This window comes from Ornithorhynchus anatinus, chromosome 1, assembly GCF_004115215.2.
Source record: "Ornithorhynchus anatinus isolate Pmale09 chromosome 1, mOrnAna1.pri.v4, whole genome shotgun sequence".
Taxonomy (NCBI): Eukaryota; Metazoa; Chordata; class Mammalia; order Monotremata; family Ornithorhynchidae; genus Ornithorhynchus; species Ornithorhynchus anatinus.
The window spans coordinates 97,969,048-97,978,780 of NC_041728.1; the positions used below are offsets into that span (position 1 = coordinate 97,969,048).

The following is a 9,733-nucleotide window of genomic DNA, read 5'->3' on the forward strand; positions in this document are numbered from 1 at the left end:
GGAGAGTAATTGTTTGTCGGCTACGAGGAGGGGAGGAAGTTCCAGGCCGGAGGCAGGCCAGAGTCAACTCCTTGGTCCTCCCTCCTCCCCCTCTCTGTCTAGGACCCATGAAGTCAGCAGGGCCAGCTGCAGTTCCAACTCAAAGGAAACCTTCCCCTCCTCCAAACACTGGCAAGCGGTGTGGCTTAGTGGAAAGAGCACGGGCCTGGGAGCCACAGGACCTGGGTTCTAATCCTGACTCTGCCAATTGCTTGCTGTGTGACAAGTCAAGTCACTTCTCTGTGCCTCAGTTTCCTCAACTGTAAAATGGGGATTTAACAACCTGTTCTCCCTCCTACATGAGACTGTGAGCTCCCATGTGGGACAGGGACTGTGTCCAATCTAATTAACTTGCACCTACCGTAGTGTAGGTTCAACACGTAGTAAACTCTTAAAAAGTACCATAAAATAAACAAGAGGAGTTGTAGTAGTATTTATTGAGCATCCAATGGGTGTGAAGCACTGTACTAAACACTTGGGAAGAATAAAAGAAGCAAGTGGAAAGAGGTCGTGAGTTCTAATCCCAATTCCACCACTTGTCCGCTGTGTGACCTTGGGCAAGCCACTTAACTTCTCTGTGCCTCAGTTACTTCATCTGTAAAATGGGGATTAAGACTGTGACCCCCAAGTGGGACAACCTGATTAGCTTGTATCTACCCCAGTGCTTAGAACAGTGCTTGACACATAGTAAGCGCTTAACAAATACCATAATTATTGTTATTGTAATTATTTTGTAGCCCCTTCCCAAGAGCAAGGTTGGAGCAAAGGAAGCATTGATGGAGTCTTCATAGCCTGTAGCCTGTAGACTATTGGAAACTTTGGCGTTTCTGGACTTGGATAGGAGAGGTGAGAGATAGGGTTGGCATAGTGGATGCAACAAGGGCCTGGGAGTCACAAAGCCATAGGTTCTAATCCCGGCTCCACCTCTTGTCTGCTGTGTGACCTTGGGTAAGTCACTTTACTTCTCTGGGCCTCAGTTATCTATAAAATGCGGATTGAAACTGTGAGCTCCGCATGGGACAAGGACTGTCTGTGTCCAACTCAATTTGCTTGCATTCACCCCAGGGCTTGGTACAGTGCCTGGCACGAAATAAGCCCTTAACAAATACCATTATTCTTATTATTTGTTTGATTGTCTAAAAGTTAGGATTTTTTTTTCTGTGTTTGTCTCCCCCAGTAGGCTTTTGTAGGTGGGTACTGTCTTCAATCCATGTTTGTTTTTTTATATAGTCACAAAACCTAGCACTGTACTCTACAAAGAATCGGTGCCCCAAGCAGTATGAATGATATTCTTAAAAATAATTATAATTTGCATGGTTCCTCCTATCCAAAATTACAACATTCTATGCCACTCCAATCTCTGGTTCTTTTCGGGAGGGTGATTTCAGCCCAACATGAGGGAACTACTCTGGACTGTAAGAAGGTTGGCACTAAAATCTTCCTCGTGTGAACTGAACCCTAAGGAGAGGCTGAGCTAACAATCGGGATTTCTGGGGACCTGGCATAAGTGCTGTGGGCTGGGAGTGAGGATGAATGAAGAGAACAGCCAGGGTGACGCAGAAGGGAGAGGGAGAAGAGGAAAGGACGACTTAGTCGGGGAAGACCTCTTGGAGGAGATGGGCTTTCAATAAGACTTGGAAGCCCTAACCCTATCCAGCAGCCTTCTTGGAGCATGATGGGTTTGGTAGATTTGTGGTGACTGCTTTGCAGAATAGCCCCGTGGTTCAGCCAGGCAAGTTGCCCGCCCGGCCACCCAAGATCACCCAGTAATCGGAGGGTGACTTGGGAGCGGCTTGGTTTCAAACACTGCTGAAAAGCCAGCTCCATTTTCTGCTTTGCTGGATAACAATTCCCCATCCTGATATATTAGAATAAATCAGCTCAGCTGGAACGCCATTGTTATAAAGTTCCCAACTATTATAAACTAGTTTCTATCTGAGTCTTTTTCTCCTCGGCCAGTCAAGTGAAATGATCTCTGAAAGCGATGTTTTGTGACAGAAACACGCTTGGCCCTCTCTCTCTCTGAGGTCCCTGTATCATCACAGATTTGTGCTAAAAAGGCAGACGATTTTGGAGACTTCATCTTTAAATGATAAAGAGAAAGGGGCCTCTCGGGAGGACACGATATTAACCCCCCGGAGAAAGGAATGAATGCTCGGAAAGCTTAGCGACTAAAACTGAAATATTTACCAAGTTGAGGCGGAGGCAGGGAGGGAGGGGGCAGGAGAGGAGGATGGGGATGTAGTCAGGGGAAAGGAGGGGGAAGTGGAGGTCTTTGGAAATAAGAAATCTCACGACGCACGTTGAATGCCGCTTCTCCTTGGAGTTGTCCGATCGATATCCTAGACCCTCTCAGAGAAATCCTGAAAGCTGTATTAGCAGGCTCGTGCACTTGAATGAAAACACTTAGTGAAAGAATCATCAAGGCAAAGTCCTTAAAGCTAAGCAAACTCACTGAAAATTCAATAAACCAGATGAAGGTGCCTCTCGACAAGGGGCTGCTGCCGTCTGCCCACCAATGTGGTAAGGACCCACTGTTTTTATAATTCGCACTCTTGCCTTTCCAGAAAGGGCATCTCGGCTCATTTCTACTATACTTCTCCTGAGTCTCTAACAAAGGCAACTGGATTCAGAAATCCTCTAATCCCTTACTGCATAAACTCCCTCCAAAGAGCACCTCTCTCTGGAACTGGGATATTGCATCGGAACATGTCTCCATCATTCAGGATTTCTGGTGCTTGCCATTAAGACACCACACGTCACATCACTGACCTCAAGCTATATAATGTCTCGACTGAGGGTCATATCTATGAGCAATGGACTCCTGAAAGATCAGGAAGAACCCGCAAACCTTTCCAGAATACCCGTTGCAAACCTTTCCTTAATATTCTTCATTCATTCATTCATTCAATCATATTTATTGAGCGCTTACTGTGTGCAAAGCACTGTACTAAGCACTTGGGAGAGTACAGTATAACCACAGACACATTCCTGCTCACAATGAGCTCACTGTCTAGAGGAGAAAACAGACATTAATATAGATAAATAAATAAATTATATATATCCTCTGCAAATAGGCCTCTGGTGCAGTGGTCTGTATGCAGAATGCTCAGTACAGTATTCTGCACTTAGGGATGCCTAGGACAATCATTCCATGGAATCTAATCATAATAATTAAGGAATTTGTTAAGCGCTTACTTTGTGTCAGGCACGGTATTAAACATTGGGGTGGATACAAGCAAAACTGGGTTGGACACAGTCCATTTATGGAGTGCTTACTGTGTGCAGAGCACTGTACTTAAAACACTTGGGAGAGTACAGTGCAGTAGAGTTGCTAGAGGCAAACCCCGCCCAAGAGGAACTTACAGTTTATTACTGTGCTCTGTACCTAATGGGCACCTGCTACAATATTCTATTCATAATAGGTACCAAGCACAGGTTCTGCAGAGGCAGACAGTAGTCACTGAGTAAATACTGATGAATGAATGAATGAATGAATGAATAGAAATTGCTTGTTTCTAGAGCTCTACGGTTTCATATATGCCCAACGTAATAGCTCCAGGACACATGAAAGTATCCAGGATAAGAGTAAAGAGAGGCTTGCGAATGATCAGTAGATATTTTGTTCAAAGTTGATAAAGGAAATAGTGTCAATCACGAGACGTAAAAACATTAGGACGGGCTCACCAGACCCTAACAAATATACACACATCAAAGACATAGGTGATTATGAACCAGAGATGTGGGTCTGAACCTCAACTTTGTCAGCTGTGTCTGGTTTCATACAATGACCAATCTGATTATCTTGTATCTACCCTACCACTTAGTAAAGTGTTTGACACATAGAAAGTGCTTAACTATTATTACTGCTATTATTATGATTATTGTTATTTCTAAGCTCTATGAACAATGATGAGTACTCCACCCTTTCTCATGTCAGGTACCTTTCAGGTTTAAGCTCTGGCATCTCAAAAGTCATTGCATCTCATTTTACAACTATATAAAGCATTTTAAATGGTTTATAAAATGGCTTTAAAAAATCATTCTATGCACCCTAATAGAGCAAATGGGATTATGAGGCAAAAACACAGCAAACCTACAGGCTAATCAGCGATTGTTGTATCATGTGTGTCCTGTTCCCAGTGAACAGGCACTCTGCGGTGGATCCCTTAGCATTTGTACAATTTAAAAAGGCTTCATACTTTTTCAGTATCCCTTTCTCCAAACCCAACTGGTCACTTGGGTGAGCATCCAGCCGGGCGAGTGTCAGGCTTGTTAAGAAAGCACACAATAATATCCTCATGAAATCACTAGCACTCTGCTTTGTTGCTCCTTTAAAAGTTGGGGCTTTTCCATGTTTCATCTGGATCTTAATGCTTTGACCCAGGCAGGGCCAAACGATGGCGATTGGTAGTCTTGAAGCCAGCTGGCCTCTGGCCAGAGACCCCCATCTTTTGTCCCATCTGGAGCTGAAGTCCAGTCAGCAGTTAGACAAGGCCGTCTCTGCCCAAAGCCACACTTGCCGCCGACGTTTCTGGGGAGACGGGGCACCGGACGTTTTTGCTGCCTGGAAAAGTAAGGGGGACATATGAGACAGTGCCTGGATGTTACACCTCCTCTGCACAACCGAGCCATCTGGAACGCAGGGACTTAGACTTTCTGACCCCCTCCCCTTCCTCCCCACCATGCCCTTCGCCAGTTTGCTGGTTCCTGCGTCTTTTGATGATAAATCCCCAACATGCTGAATGCGGAAATAGTGCAGGGCAATAAAACAGCAGCAGCACAGAGAGGAGCAGCGCTCTCCCCACCCTCAGATCCAACCACAGAAATACCCAAGGGCTTATCCTTGTGCTGGATTGAGAAGCAAACGTTTTTAGTTTTGCTCTATCTCGACTGTATGAACGCCTCAGGGTTTCCTAACACCACACTGAGAGGTAGCGATCACCCAGCCTCGGGCCAAATCTAGAAACCCCCCAGATTCTGGGATTCCCCTCCCCTGGTGATCCCAGTGCTGGGCACACACCGCCAGTGGGAAGACATCGAGGAATGTTCCCCTGGGGAGGCCTGCTCCCTGGAATCAAGACCCGGAAGAGTGAGTGGGGTCAATGGTCTGAAGATCCAACAGCAGCCCGGAAGCGGTCGATCTGAGAGTATCCCTTTCCTGGTGTATTTACCAGCTGGTGATCGATTAGAGTTCCCCTCCTCACCCTGCTCTCCTCCTCTCCCGCCACACCCATGAAATGTTCATCAGGTCTTCGGGCTCTCCGTGGATAAAACATCCCGCACGCATATATGTTCCAGTTTGGGAAAAGGAGAGAAGTAGCAGCCAGCACTGAAAACAAACTCTCAACAACCCCCTAAATTTCCAGGCCGAGGGAAGACCGTTACCACAGAGCTGCATCTAGTGATGGACAGATACTTATTTGTAAGTATTTAATGTTTCTTAGGAAGCACTTCTACAAGAAATTGGTATGTAATGACAGCACTCACGGAAAAACAGGCCGATTATAAAATGCGCTAACTTATCTGGTATTCATTTGAAAAGTAAATGGATGCAAGGAAAGGTGAGAGTTCACCACCAATTCAAATATTTTGCTTTAACAGGCTCTAGCACTCCTGCTTTAATTCAAGCAGAAACACAAGTATGAATAATCAAACTGGATGGTGCTCATCAGAAACCTTTGTGTCTTGCACCATTTCAAATGGCCATTGAAGCTTAATGGCCAAAAATTTACATTATTCCTTTAATTTGTATTCTGTTCCTTCCTTCTGAGTGATGTGATTGTGATTTTCTGTTGCCTGCTGTATTATTTTGATGCAAATGTTATGTTATGTGTGCCTGAGTCCAATTTCCTGCCTTTTGCCAGGGAAGAAACGACTACTAAACTAGTTCAAAATCGGGGTTATTTGAAGAGTTCATAACTCCTGGTTCTAATTAGGGAAACAATGTATCTGTTGGGGGACACCTTGAAAGCCGAGGCTGGATCGCCGTCCGCGTAACCCCAGAAGGGAAAACGGCAACAAGGAGGTCGGCCCCTTCCCCCCACCTCCCTTCTCCCTGCGAACAGCACGAGTCTCTGCCCGTATTCCGCCCACAAAAGAATGAAAAAAAAATTGGTAATTCAGTAAAACTCCTTTTCCTGGCGCATAATCGCCCGGGAATGAGAGCATTATTGAGATCCATGGGCCTGCACGCCAGCGTCTCCAAACAGGAGGCCCCAAGGGTGTTCGCTGCATGTAATGTATGCACAGGCTAATTTATTGCACTGTGACTAATTTCCATTTCTTGTGCTCTGAGCTGCCTGGCTAATTACAGGGATGTTTTCTTAACTTTAGTAATTACGCTCTCTGCTTTATTCCGGCAACAGAGCAAATGAGGAAGGGGGACTGACTAGGCCCTGGGACGCAGATGGACCCCAGCGAGATGAAATCTGTGTCAGCCCTTTCCGGGCCCGCCATCCCTAATCAGAAGCCGCGCCGCCTTTGATCAGCTCCAACAGGCTGCATTGGAAGCATTCGGAGGAATAGTCGATAGAACTCCATCTAATTAGCCTGGCTGGCTTAATTAGGAAAGTTTGCGGGCGCCGGGAGGCGGGAGAGCGGGGCTCGCTCTGGGGGTCCCTGCCCTGTCCCAAGGGCCGGCCTGCTCAAAGCTCTCTCCGCTAAGCCTGGCTCAGGTGGGGGGGTCCTCCGTGGTCGAACCCAGGCGTCCATGGCGGGAGGGGTATCCAAGGGATGTACCGACCCTGGGGCCGCCCCTGCAGCCAGCCGACCCGCAAGGACCGGCAGGGACGGAGGAAGGCCCCTCCACCCCGACCTCTCAGCCCCGGTGCGGACAGACCCGTTCCGATGCCCCTAGAGTCATGAGAAGGGCTTGCTTAAGAGTCGGTTTCTCTCTGGGCTTTGTTACCCACGCTCTCCCCTCCCACTCCTCTGAAAGCAACAACGAGCCAATAAATCCCTTAACTCTTTAGCGGTCAGTCCCTCTGCAAATGGACCTGAAACCCCCAACTGGTGGGGAGGGGGACGGGAAGGGGGGCAGTAGGGTTAGCGGATGAGGGGGAGAGGAGAGGGGTCTCACAGCCCATCTTCGGGGGGCAGCTGCAGGATGGATGGGGAGGGGGAAGTCTGGGGAAGACGAGTGATCGCATTCCGGCCCGGTGAGTCCCGGACTGTCCCTGAGAATGGTTGGAAACTGGATTTTACAGAGCAGAAGAGGTAGAATCAGGGATCCTGAAGGAGAATACACAGCGACCCCACAACCAATCTGTCGTATTTACTCACTGGGACCGGATTCTTCGCCACGGCAAAGCAGTTTACACATGAATGGGTCGCGTGTGTGGGTTCGTGTGCACACATGTGGTTGTGTGGGTGGATGTGCGTACTGGGGTGTATTTTATTCTCCTATGCTCTGCAATTTTGGTTTCTGGTACCCCAGTGCTATTTATTTGTGACACACTATTAGAAAACCCAGAAAGATTCCAATAATCTGTTTCGACTCCGATGCAATTGAAATGATTTCTCTGCCTTGGAGAGATGAGGTGATTGTGCTACACACCATTCAAGATATAAAAAATGACCAGTCCCCAAAGCATCTCATTAGATACCAACATTTGATGAAACGTACTTCAAGCCACTCACAACATCAATTTTACACTAAGCAGATAAGGCAACCTGCATAAAAATAGATCATGGTAAGGACACCATCTGTGCATTTTTAATGTACCCTCCAAAAGGGGACATTACCTTACTTTGCAACCAAGAAGCCGTACGTACTCAAAGCTATTTAATGCTGGTCTTCCCTCTCAGCTCCATATTAAGTATCCAATGGGCATCACTCTTTGCTCTTGCTTCTCTCAGTCCTGGTCAGAGGCAGAGGAGGAAGAGGAGATGAAAGGAAACATTTTAGGTCCACAAATAAGCCATTTGAAGTTACTTGTTAATTACAGGCCACCTGCCAATTGTATGCCACTAAATGTGACATGTGATTAACTGTTTCGTTTCCTGGTCTGATGACCAGGGAGAGGGTAAAGAAATGCAAGGAGATTGTCCACCTGGATAGATGAGATCAGGTCAGTCTGAAATGTCAATCTTCTATTTTAAAATCAACCTCTCCTTACTGGGGGAGGTTTTCCTCTAAGAAACCCCATCCCCTGCCAAGTCCCTTTTTCATCCAGGCAACGCGGATCTATGGGCTGGCATACACGCTGGCTAAGAAGAGAAAGCGGCAAGAAAATGTCATTATTTGGACAGATTTGTTGAAAAAGGTTATTATTCCTACTTAATGCAAAGTGGCTGGGCTCAGCTATTCTGAAAGGCAGCCCGTTGCCCTTGGCCTCTAGACTGCATGACGTTTGAAGATTTCAACACCAGACACAATCCACAGTCTCTAGCGGTTTGATTTCCATCTGCAGGAAGGGATCGTGTCAGGGCCAGGAGAAATTCAGCCCTTACACGGTTCCCTCTCACCTGCATTTTCCATGTCCTTCCCTCCCCACTCCCTCTTTGAAAAAGAGAAGCTTTATTTTTACCTTAAGAAAAGGAGAAAGCTAAATCGTTTGGATTCACCCCCGACTAACCATTGCTCTGCTTCTTTCCTGAAAGCTTTCTCATTTGTTTTTAACTCCCAATGGCCCAGGACTTCTACTGGGCTCTTGCCCAAATACAAGCTCCAATGAGGCTCTGTGGACAAGGAGGTGTGCCTAGCCTCTTTGGACTTCTGCCCCTAGCATCCTGCTGAGGTTTAAACCACTGCCAACGCTGTTGATAAATAATTCACCCCTAATTCAAGGCCTGAACACGACAGCGAGTTCTGTGCCCCGGCACAGGGAGCTCTTGTAAACAGTTTCCAGTGTGGAACAAACACACAAAGCCTCCCTGCACCCACAACATGACCCGGGCTTGTCCGGGTATCGGAAATCACAAACATAGGGTTTTCAAGGGAGAGCGCACACCTGTTCTGGTAGTACTCACAGTGGAAGGACCCGGGAAAGGAAGGAATCTGTTTTCCAGAGGTGTTCTTCTCATGGCTGGGAATAGTCAGGGTTCCAGCATGAAGTCCCCTCTGAAGACAGTGGACTTAAAAAGACTGATGGCTTCCCTGTGGACACTCACTAAGAACCGTTTCCAGGGCAAACTATTGTCTGTTTGGCCCAAGGCTGGGGAGAGGCAAACCCCAACCGCAGGCCTGATAACTGGGAACTTGTTTCCAAGGAGTTTTACCTTTCCAATTCTCAAATTGGATGAGCAATAACCCAGTCCGGACTCCACAGTTTCTATGTGGAAGAAACCTTTTTGGTCCAGAAACCTAGTCTGCAATTCCCTTTCTTTAAGTCCCCCCCGATCCTTGGTGTCCTGAGACGTAGGTAGCTGAGACAAATTTATCCAGAACACATATGCCCCTGATAAAGTTCCCCAGAGCATACTTACCAGGGACTTGTTTATTTAGGACACTATCACCTGAAACATATTTATTGAAGAGAGAGAGATCGTGAGCCCAAAGGACTCAATAGACTTATAGGAAACATATTCCCTCCAGACTCTACCCCCTTTTGGGAAAATCCTGTCTGTGGTGGCAGTCTTAGGCTCTACCAAAGATCCCACAATTCTACCACGAAGAAAGGTCTCATCCTCACTCTCTTGGATTTCAAGGACGCCCGACATCTGGTTCTCCCAAGGCCCAATCCGCGCCTTT

General features: G+C 47.0%; 1 long non-coding RNA gene across 2 annotated transcripts; it reads right to left on the reverse strand.

The window, feature by feature from the left end:
• Positions 1–3,644: 3,644 nt before the first annotated feature.
• Positions 3,645–8,662, reverse strand: LOC103170950. Of its 2 annotated transcripts, none has more exons than XR_486502.4 (3): positions 8,571–8,662; positions 7,816–7,901; positions 3,645–4,606 (listed from the first exon to the last, which is right to left on the reverse strand). It is a non-coding gene; the product is annotated as an uncharacterized LOC103170950 (long non-coding RNA). The 2 variants fall into 2 exon arrangements; XR_486503.4 differs by having other exon boundaries at positions 7,786–7,901.
• Between the last annotated feature and the right edge of the window lie 1,071 nt (positions 8,663–9,733).